Genomic DNA, 10,540 nt, shown 5'->3' with positions numbered 1-10,540 from the left:
AGGGAAGCCATGTTTCCATAACAGGAAGTCTGATTTCCAGGACGTGCCATGCAATCAAGCTCTATTTCTGGAACAATTCTAAGGGCTCCAATTCCTTTAGAAAACTCAAAAGAAACCCCACAGGCCAGGGGACAACAGAAGGGTTCAGCTCTTCTCTCTCCTTGTTCTCTGTCTTGATCTACCCTCCCTCCCTTCTTTCCTTCCCTCCCCTTCTATCCCAAAGGCCTGGCTGCTGGGAATGTGTAGCTGTACCCCTTAGTTCAAGGCTTCAAGAAGAATCCCCGCCCATCAGACACAAGCTGGACAGCTGCCCCAAGACTCGGCCCAGAAAGGACTCCTGTCTCCCTAACCTCTGGCCCTGGACTCAGCAATGCAGACACCGGCCCCTAGATTCTCCCCCAAAGCAGGACAGTCAGGGAATCTGGGCCTGATCTTCCTACTTCTGCTAAGATCTGGTGAGACTTTGAACAAGTCTTTTAACCAGCCTGGGCCTTCATTTCCACATCCATGAAAAGGGATTATTAACACGTTCTGCCCACCTCATAGGGCTCATTCATTAAATGAGAAAATGCTTGAAAATTTTTTTATTTATTACTACTTTTTTGCGTGTGTGAGGAAGACTAACCCTGAGCTAACATCTGTTGCCAATCCTCCTCTTTTTGCTGAGGAAGATTGGCCCTGAGCTAACATCCGTGCCCGTCTTCCTCTACTTTATATATGGGATGCCGCCACAGCATGGCTTGACAAGCGGTGCATAGGTCTGCGCCCGGGATCCGAACCTGCAAACCCCAGGCTGCCGAAGCGGAGCGTGCGAACTTAACCATGACGCCACCAGGCTGGCCCCTATTTATTACTATTTTAAATTATTTTTTATTTAGTTATTTTTTTAACTTAGGTGAAATCCGTATAATGCGTAATTAACTATTTTAAAATGTGCTATTCAGTGGCATTTAGTACTTTCACAATGCTGTGCAACCACCACCTCTATCTAGTTCTAAAACATTTGCATCAACCCAGATTATAGCCCTGTGCCCATTAAGCATTACTCCCTCTTCCCCACCCCACCCCACCTCCCAGTCGCGGCAACCAGGAATCTGCTTTCTGTCTCTATGGACTTACACAGGATGGCTGTGTCACAGAAACAGAATCAGATAATATGTGACCTTTTGTTTCTGGCATAATGTTTTTTAGATTCATCCATGCTATAGCCTGTGTCGGTACTTCATCCCTTTTTGTGGCTGAATAATATCCCATTGTATGTATTCCTCACAATGTTTATCCAGTCTTCTGTTGATAGACGCTTGATGGTTTCCACCTTTTGGCTACTGCGAAGAGTGCTGCTGTGAACATTCGTATGCGCGTGTTTGAACACTTGTTTGCAATTATTTTGGATACACATCTAGGAGTAGAATTGCTGGGTCACACAGTAATTCTCTGTTTTACTTTTTGAGGAACCACCACACTATCTTCCACATCAGCTGCACCACGTTACATCCCCACGAGCAGTGCACAAGGTTTCCAATTTCCCCACAGCCTGGACGACATTTCTCATGTTCCACATTTTTGGTTACAGCCATCCTAGTGGGTATGAAGTAGAATCTCTTTGCAGTTTCTTTTTTTTTTTTGTTTTAATTTTTTTTTTTAATTTTTTTCCCCCAAAGCCCCAATAGATAGTTGTATGTCATAGTTGCACATCCTTCTAGTTGCTGTATGTGGGACGCGGCCTCAGCATGGTCGGAGAAGCAGTGCGTGGGTGCGCACCCGGGATCCGAACCCGCGCTGCCAGCAGCGGAGCGTGCGCACTTAACCGCTAAGCCACGGGGCTGGCCCTCTTTGCAGTTTCAATTTGCGTTTCCCTGATGACTGACGACGTTGGGTGTCTTTTCGGGCGCTTGTTGTCCATTTATTTATCTTCTCTGGAGAAATACTTATTCAAATCTTTTGTGCATTTTATCATTGGGTTGTTTGCCTTTTTGTTGTTGAGTTGTAAGAGTTCTTTATATATTCTGGAAACTAGACTCCTCGGGTATATGATTTGGAAATATTTTCTTCTTTTAAGTAGATTTTTAAAAAGAATTTATTGTTAATACTAGTTAGAAATAATTGTTTAAAAATGTTATATGTTAGTAGCTTTAGTATTACCTCATCTTTCTTCCTCCTCTCCCTTCCTCTCTCTCCCCTCCTCCCCTCCTCTCTCTCCCTTCCTTCCCTCCTCCCCTCCTCCCTTCCTCTCCTCCTCCCTTCCTCTCTCTCCTCTCCTTCCCATCCTCCCCTCCTCCCCTCCTCTCCTCCTCTCTCTCCCCTCCTCCCTCTTCCCATCCTCCCCTCCTCCCCTTCTCTCTCTCCCCTCCTCTCCTGCTCCCTTCTTCCCTCCGTCCTCCTCCCCTCCTCCCTTCCTCCCCTTCTCCCCTCCTCTCTCTCCTCTCCTTCCCTCCTCCCCTCCTCCCTTCTTCCCCTCCTCCCCTCCTCCCTTCTTCCCCTCCTCCTTTCCTCCCTTTCTCTCTCTGTCTCTCTCTCTTTCTCTCTTTCTATTTTTCTTTCTTATACTAGGTATATTCTAGAAACTGTGCTAAGTGCTTTACATGCACTTTCTTATTTATTCTTGAGCCATCACTCCTACTTTACAGATGAGGAAGTGGAGGTACAGAAAGGCTTTGCACGTGCTTTTCTGCCTGCCTGGGACACACTTCTCCACCCTCTTTACTTGGCCAGCTCCCTCTACCTCAATCACCCCCTGAGCCCCACAGTCCCCCACACTCAGCCTGGGCTTCCTCCAGCAGAGGGATGTGTCCCCTGGGTACCCAAGGCATGCCACCCCCTCCCTACCAGACTTGCCTATTTAATTGTGAGGGTTCCCTCAGCTGGATGCGACCACCCTCTCTTTTCTGAGCTGTACCGATACCCCTGCACGCCTCCACCCCTGCATGCTGGCCAGCGCCCAGCATTCCCTGCACTGGGTTGCCTCTTCCATAACAAATCAGCCCACAGGGCTCACCTCCAAAATTCTTCATATTAGAGCAAAGCAGAGAGCCCCCTGTCCGCACGGCCCTGGGAGGGCGATGGAGCACGTATACTCAGTGTCATGACTCACATCTCTTCCAGCATATTTTCTCTCCAGGAGCTTGTCCTCTGCTGTGCCTCACACAGCCTCGGGGGCCTGAACAGCGCGTTTGACAGCTATTTCGGGGGACACTGCAAGGAGCCTAGGGTAGGGGTTCAGAGCGCAAGTTCAGAGCCTGACAACCTGGTTCACATTCGGGGTCTACCGCTAATAACCTGCGTGAGCCTGGGCAAGGTGGTTTCCCTCTCAGAGCTCTTTTAAATTGGTTCATAACATTATCTAAATTTCAGGTGTACATCATTGTATGTCAGCTTCTGTATCGACTGCATCGTGCTCACCACCAAAAGTCTAGTTGCCACCTGTCACCATAGAGATGTGCCCCTTCATCCCTTTCACTCTCCCCCACTCCCCTTACCCTCTGATAACCACCAATCTGTTGTCTGTACCTACGTGTTTGTTTGCTGTTGTATTGTTTTGTTTTTTTTTTCGGTGATGAAGATTGTCCCTGGGCCAATCCTCTATTCCAAACTTCCTCTACTTTATATATGGGTCACTGCCACAGCATGGCTTGATGAGGGGTGTAGGTCTGCGCCCGGGATCTGAAGCCATGAACCCCGGGCCACCAAAGTGGAGTACATGGGCTTAACCACTACGCCAGCAGGCCAGCCCCTGTTGTGTTGTTGTTGTGTGTGTGTGTGTGTGTGTGTGTGTGAGGAAGATTAGCCGTGAGCTAACATCCGTTGCCAATCCTCCTCTTTTTGCTGAGGAAGATTGGCCTTGGGCTAACATCTCTGCCCATCTTCCTCTACTTTATATGGGATGCCGCCACAGCAAGACTTGACAAGCTGTGCATCAGTGCACCCAGGATCCGAACCTGCACACCCCGGGCCGCCGAAGCAGAGTGCGCGCACTTAACTGCTACACCACCGGGCAGGCCCCTGTTGTTGTGTTTTTAATCTGTAAAACGTGCATGCCAGTAAGACACCTGCCCCCAGGGTTGTGTGAGAAGCAGATGAGTCACATCACACGAACACCGGGAATAGACCTGAACATGGTAGATACTCAATACGTGTGAGCTTTCATTCTATGTAAATAGGATAAATTCCAAAAGGCCTACTAGTCAGCCAACACAAGTTTTATTTGAGTGTCTCCTATGTGCCTGGGAAGGGAAGGGAAGAAAGAGCCGTTTCGGGCCTCGGGACTTCTGTTGGTGACTTTTCTTGGACAAGTGTGGAATCGGGTGTCTTTCGGTGTCAAAGCTTGAGACATAGAGATCTTGTCCAAGCCCTCCACGTATAGATTTGGGAATGGAGGCCCCAGAAGCCAGCGTATGGAAGCAGCACCATTGCAGCCTGCTAGAGCAGGGGTGGCTTGGACTCATGGCAGGATCTACCCGCCTTTCCCAGTGTATCTTCCCTGACACCCAAATTGCTCTCCAGCATCTCCCAAAGGTGGTTCTCCAGCCTTTGCTTGGACAGCTCCCAAAACAGAGCTCACTTCCCTCAAGAGACAGCAGCTCATGCTCTCACGGGAGAGTCTGCCCTGGGACGAACAGTCTCGCACCAAGGGATCCAGGTAAACATAACAACAGCCACCAGGAACACACCAAGCTCCTCGTCCACTCACAGCCCTTCGGGTGGTAGAAGACATTGACAGAGATGAGGTTGAACAGCCTGGATTCCACCGCCCTCTGTCTCTGTAGTCCTTCCCTAGGGCCTGCCCTGCCGTGTGGCATTTCACTGAGCCCGTGGAACCGAGCACTCTGCCCACGTACACTCGGGACTGACGGCGGGCCCAGGGAGCTTCTCGCCAGCCAGCTCCAAGGCCGGGTCTGGGGTCTGTGACATCAAGGAAAGACCTGGGTAGAGACAGGGCTCCTCACCTAGTCCAGATGCTCCACTGCATCTCCCAGCCTCCCTCGCAGCTTTCTTTGGACCATGTGGGTAGTTCTGGCCTCTAGACCTAGAGTGGAAGAGACGAGTGTTGACTCCAAGTGGAGACCGTGAAGAGCTAGGGAGCAATCTCCATCCCCTCTTGCCAGTGACCTTGAAGGTCAAGCATTGAAGTCGCTCGTGTCTCAAGATAAAAACAGCTGGGGAGCCTGAGTTTTTACCACCAGGGTGGCCCACATAGGAGAACTGCCAAGCCCATCAGACTCTGACACGGCAAGAAATAAACCGTCGTCATTCTGTTCTAAGTCACCAGGATTTTGACTGCAGCATTAGCCCCTCCCACCCTGACTCAGAGAGTCAGGTCTGGTCTTGAGTCCTCCTGGTCCCTTATGGGGTGTGTGGCCCCAGGCGAACAACGTAGAGCCTCTGAGCCTCAGGTCTTCCGTGAGGATGGTAACACTGTCTCATTCACGGGCTGCTGAGAGAATTAAATGAGAAAATGCACGATAAATGCCTGGCCGAGTACCTAGCCCACAGAAAGGACTCAGACAATGGCGCCTGCCATCTTTGCTTTATCTGTACTCTGTCATTTCATGCCCACTTTACAGACTAAGAAACCAAGGTTTGACGAGGTCAGGTTTTCCCCACAAGCTACAAAGCTAATGCGTCATGGAGAAGCTGGGAGTAGGAAGCCATGGGAATTCCGAGGTTTGGGGGTCCAGCCCGGGCCAGGCCAGCTACGCTGTAGGACAATGTGACACCACGTGACATCACGTTTCCATCAGTTCACACTTGCTTGGAGTTTAGACTTTTTCCAGCCGGGCCCAGACTTCCTCTTGACCCAGTTCTCCTTGCTGAGTGGCAGAGATATCAATCTTATCTGGAGGGTGCTGGTCTTGATAATATCTAGTGCCAATTCTCTGAGTTCTGACCTTACACATGGGCGTGTGTGTTTTCTCATGCGGTTTTCAAACCCTTTCCCGGCGCCAACCAAACCCTGTGCTGGGAAATCTGGTTAAAGGTGGGTCCATTGCGCCCTCTGGTGGCCACCATGACAAGGCGGCCTGCTCAGCGCTCTTGACCAAAGTCAGAACAGCCATTTGGTGTTCATTCCCGGGTCTACCATGGCGAAGCAGCCCATGGGGGCTCATCGCCAAAGTGCTTCAGTCTGCAGCAAAGCTGAGAGTCCGCTGCCCCATGCTCTTGGGGGGAACAGAGCACTCAAAACCATTACTCAGGACTCAAATTCAGCACCTTGCTTTTGGAGTCCTGGCTACGCCCCTTCTTCACTAGCAAGTTACTCTGCCTCTCGGAGGCTCAGTTTCCTCCTTAATTTCTCCTCCAGTGGGAATAGTGTTTCTTGGCAGGACTGTTGCTGAATGAAATGAGATTAATGGGGGCCAAGCACTTAGCCCGAGTTGACGGCGTGCAAAAGGGAGCCACAGTCATTATTAATAATCCCCCACTTTTCTTGGGCGTTGCTGCTGTCTGGCTGTCTGGCTGTCCGCCCCCTTTAGATTGTGACCTTCTGATGGCAGAGAACTTGTCTCGTCCATTCCCAGCCCCCAGTGGCCCTCGGCACATATTTGTCCAATGAAGTGTATGTACACATAAAAAGTGTGTTAGTGTTTCACACAGTCCCATGAGGCAGACAAACCAGGGATCATCATTCCAACTTGACGGAGAAGCTCCATGTCTGGATCCAGATCTTTGGCTCCCAGGGCTTGTGGGTGCCCGTGACCCAGCCAAGCCCTCTCCCTGGGGGACTTGCAGAGGGAAGAAATCTTCCAGCAATCTACACGTCTACACCAACTACAGCTCCCTGTTTTGGACAAAGTTTCAGGAAAGCTGGACCAAATGTTATAAAACGTGGAGGGGAAGGAGTTCTCAGAATTCTTGGAAGTTCAGCATAGGAAGCTGTGCCTGAACTCTGTTACTAAAGGTGCCCGCAGGTCATTCAACCTTCCACAGCAACAGATTATATATAAGCACCCGCTCCGAGGGCTCCAAAAAGGATCTTCTGAATTGACAGCGACCACGACCTGTTGCTAAGGTCTTCTGTGTGTCAGGAAGTGTGCCCTGCGTGTGGCATCATGGCGGTCTCTGGCCCTGCAAGGAGACAGGCTGGCTGCCCCGATTTGTGAGATGTGCCTGGGGGTCCTGAGGACTCTGCCAGCGTCGTAGCCTATGGCTTCTCCTGTCCAGCTCCCAGCAGCCTGTCCAGAGTGACCACTGGCCACATTGATGCTGCTGGACTTCAGGCCCCCCTCAAGCCCCACGAGCTTTTCTTTTCTGCACACGCCGTCTAGCTATGGTGCATCCCCTCTTCCCATCGCCGCACCCACCACCTTGCTGCCTACTTTCCCTCATTCCTGGCAGAATTTGCGAGTTGGTCAAGTGCATTTCTACTCAACTTGTGCCCTCACCCCAGTGACTTTGGTGTCCCCGTGGAGCTTACACACAGCACCTGCCCTCTCGGGCCCTAGTGTCTACTCACCCCCACTTCCTCGCTCCACCTTCTCTCCATCACCCGGAACTGCCCCACCTTGAAGGCCGCTCATCAGACGCCTGGTGCCCACAGCCTCACGGCCTGCCAGCTCCCAGAGGGGTTCCTGTAAAGTCCGTCCTGTGTCCTGATGCCTGCAGGACCCCAGGAGCTCCCTCACTCCAGCCAGTCCCTTCTTGGGGTCTTCATGCCCCTCGCCTCCCGCTGCTTCCCTCCTGCAGACGCCACCTCCCCTCCCCGCACCCTGAGCAAAGGCGCCAGGCTCCGCAGACAGGACCTTCTAAATTCATCCCCTCCAGCCCCAGCTGGGCCTTCCACACCAGCCAGCCCCCAGACTCAGTCTTCAAGGTCAGCTGGCGCCAGGTACCCACGGGCAACGGGAAAACCCTTCTCGCTGGGTCCCTGCATCCTCCTGCCTCCCTCTCACTCTGGGCACATTACCTCCCCCGACCCCAGGGGAGAAAATGAAGCTCAGATGGCAACGACCTCAGCTTCGTGCCACCCAAGCCGCCTGCCCCTCGGTCCCCACCTTGGCCCCTCGCCATCCTCTTGTAATGGAGGTGGGGGTCCCTTCAGGCCCTCTCCCCTCACGGGGACCCTGCTCCATCCCTCATCGCTTCTCTCTCCTGCCTCCTTTACCTCCCCTCTGCACTGGCTCCTTCTCTGCTCTAGTCTCTTTCATTAAAAAACCATCTCCCCCCAAATATCGAATAAATATTCTCCCTTACCCCCATGCCCCTCCAGCTGCAGCCCTTTCCCTCCCCTCCGGGCACAGGACTGGAGTTCCCTCCGTCTTTACCTTCTCCTCTCCAGCTCCCAAGCTCTTCCTGCCTGGTTTCCACTCTCAGCCTCCCTCCGCGGCCACCAGTGATTCTCCACCTTTCGAGGACAGGACGAGTGGCACCACGAGGCCTCATTTCTCCCTGAAGTCATCTTGCCCAGGGCCTTGGGGACACCCCACAGCCCCGGGGACCCGTGGCCTCTGCCTGGTCCTTCTCGCCTCCTTGCCTGGTTCCTCCTCCTGGGGCTGTTCACTCACCCCCCCGCACATTCCCATCCAGACCCATGGCCACAACGGTCTATAGCCTGACAAGGCTCAGGGCTCTGTCTCCAAGAGGCTGGGGTCTCAGGGCCTCAATCCCCCTTCCCAATATGGGCTCTGAGCTATGGGGGAGATTGATTCAGGAGCCAGTGGAAGTCAAATGCTAATTAACTCTGGGTCAGCTGAATTGGAGACTGCTGCTTAGAATTGCAGCAAAATATCCAATTCCCTGTTGTTTATTTCATCCAACCGAGCTGACTTTTCTGTCCCCGAATGTGGCCCCCTGCCTGCAGCAGCCAGGCCCGCCTGAGAGTGAGCCCTATGGAGGCCCGGAGATGGAGAGAGATGGGGGCGTGCTGTGCTTCCTGGAGCTGAGCTGGGATGTGGCGTCACATGGAAGGAGGAGAGAGAGCTCTCTGGTGTCTCTTCCTATAAGGATGCTAATGCCATCATGCAGGCCCCACCCTCATGACCTCACTAAACCTAATCACCTCCAGAAGGCCTCATGTCTACCTACCATCGCATTGGGGATTAGAGCCTCAATATGTGACCCTGGGGGACACAATTCAGTCTATGGCAAGGGGACTGGTGTTGAGTGCAGCCAGTCTCTGAAGCGTTTCATGTGCTCACAAAATGTCAGGTGTGGTGAGGTGCCCAGCATCTCTGAGAAGCAGGTGACCTGGAATTGCCAATTTGACGAGGACCCAATGTTTCAGCTGAAGATGACCAGGAGGGCCGTGACTCTGACACGTGGACGGAGCTTCCTCTTCTTCTCCAGGCTCCAGGCCTTGGTCAGGCCCAGGGGTGGGCTTGGAGGGAGGGAGAGTGACGGGGGCAAAAAATACATCACCGTCATCACCATCCCACAGATGGTGCTTGTTGAGGGCGGGCTGCCCGGACCTGAGCCCTGGAGGCGCCTGTGCTGGGTAGGTGCTGAGTCTGTGAACGGCGCAGAAGCAGAGGCAGAGGCCAGCCCTCCTCCAGCGGAAGCAGAGGGACCCACCAATCAGTTGGGGGCACTTCCCCTGCAGGCCCCAGAGCACCGGGGCCTGGACCTCACATGGCCTCTCACCCAGGGAGGGACGGACCTCTGAATATACATGTAACATTGCCTTTCGTGACACGACCTTTAATGAGTCCTGGTGTAAATAAACTCACCACCAAAGGCATTCAGAGGCCCCGGGGACGGCTCCGCCTTGCTGGTGACACTGTAGTGGGACAAGACAGGCACACTCCTGAGGTGCCCACTCAGGCTCACGGGGACAAAGTGACGTCTGAGGGAGATCCCTAAACACGGCAGAAATTAACAATGATGAAAAAGAAAGAAAGAAAAATAAGGGGCATCTGTGGAAACATTAACAACCATTGAATCTAGGGAACGGACAATCGGGGCTCAGACACGCTCCTGTCAGTCCTGTGTGTCTAAGAATCCTCATGTTATAAAGCAAAAAGAAGTTAGAACCCCTGTCTCGGGAACTTCTTTTTGATTCCATAGCTCTCTGTTGAGCAATCAAGCATGTCTGGAGCAGCCTGAGGGGTGTTCCCAGGACTTTCCCAGGGTCCCACCACCAAATCCTGCAGGACCTGCGTTTGTGGGGTGTGAGGGTGCTGCAGAGACGGGGCTTTGGCTCTTGTCCCCTGTATGGGGCAGGCGCCTGGAGGGTCCTGAGGAAATGCCTGTAGATCCTCAGGGCTCTCTGCAGATGGCCCTCGCTAATCCCTTTCCCTACCGGGGGCTCCGCCTGGGAGAAATGTGTGATGTGCAGGGAGAGGCTGGCCCCACCTGGGAGCCCCGCCCACTGAGCTCTCCCAGTGGGGCCTTGCCCCCTTGTGGCCGTCTGTCCACATTGCAGCCGTAATGTGATGTCAACCAGGAGCCAATTGGGGGAAGCTGGGTCTCTGATGGAAAGGAGGCGGGTGGGGAGTGTGTTAACAATTGATGAGAGCAGGGCCCTGGCATGATATAATTCATTTAAACCTCAACGCGTGTTTATATGGTAGGTACTCCATCACCCTAACTCCATCCATGAGATCAGGCA

The sequence above is a fragment of the Ceratotherium simum genome, chromosome 23 (assembly GCF_057802395.1).
Source record: "Ceratotherium simum simum isolate JZ-2026a chromosome 23, ASM5780239v1, whole genome shotgun sequence".
Taxonomy (NCBI): domain Eukaryota; kingdom Metazoa; phylum Chordata; class Mammalia; order Perissodactyla; family Rhinocerotidae; genus Ceratotherium; species Ceratotherium simum.
The sequence above is the reverse complement of the archived record's forward strand: the minus strand, read 5'-3'. Positions refer to the sequence as shown.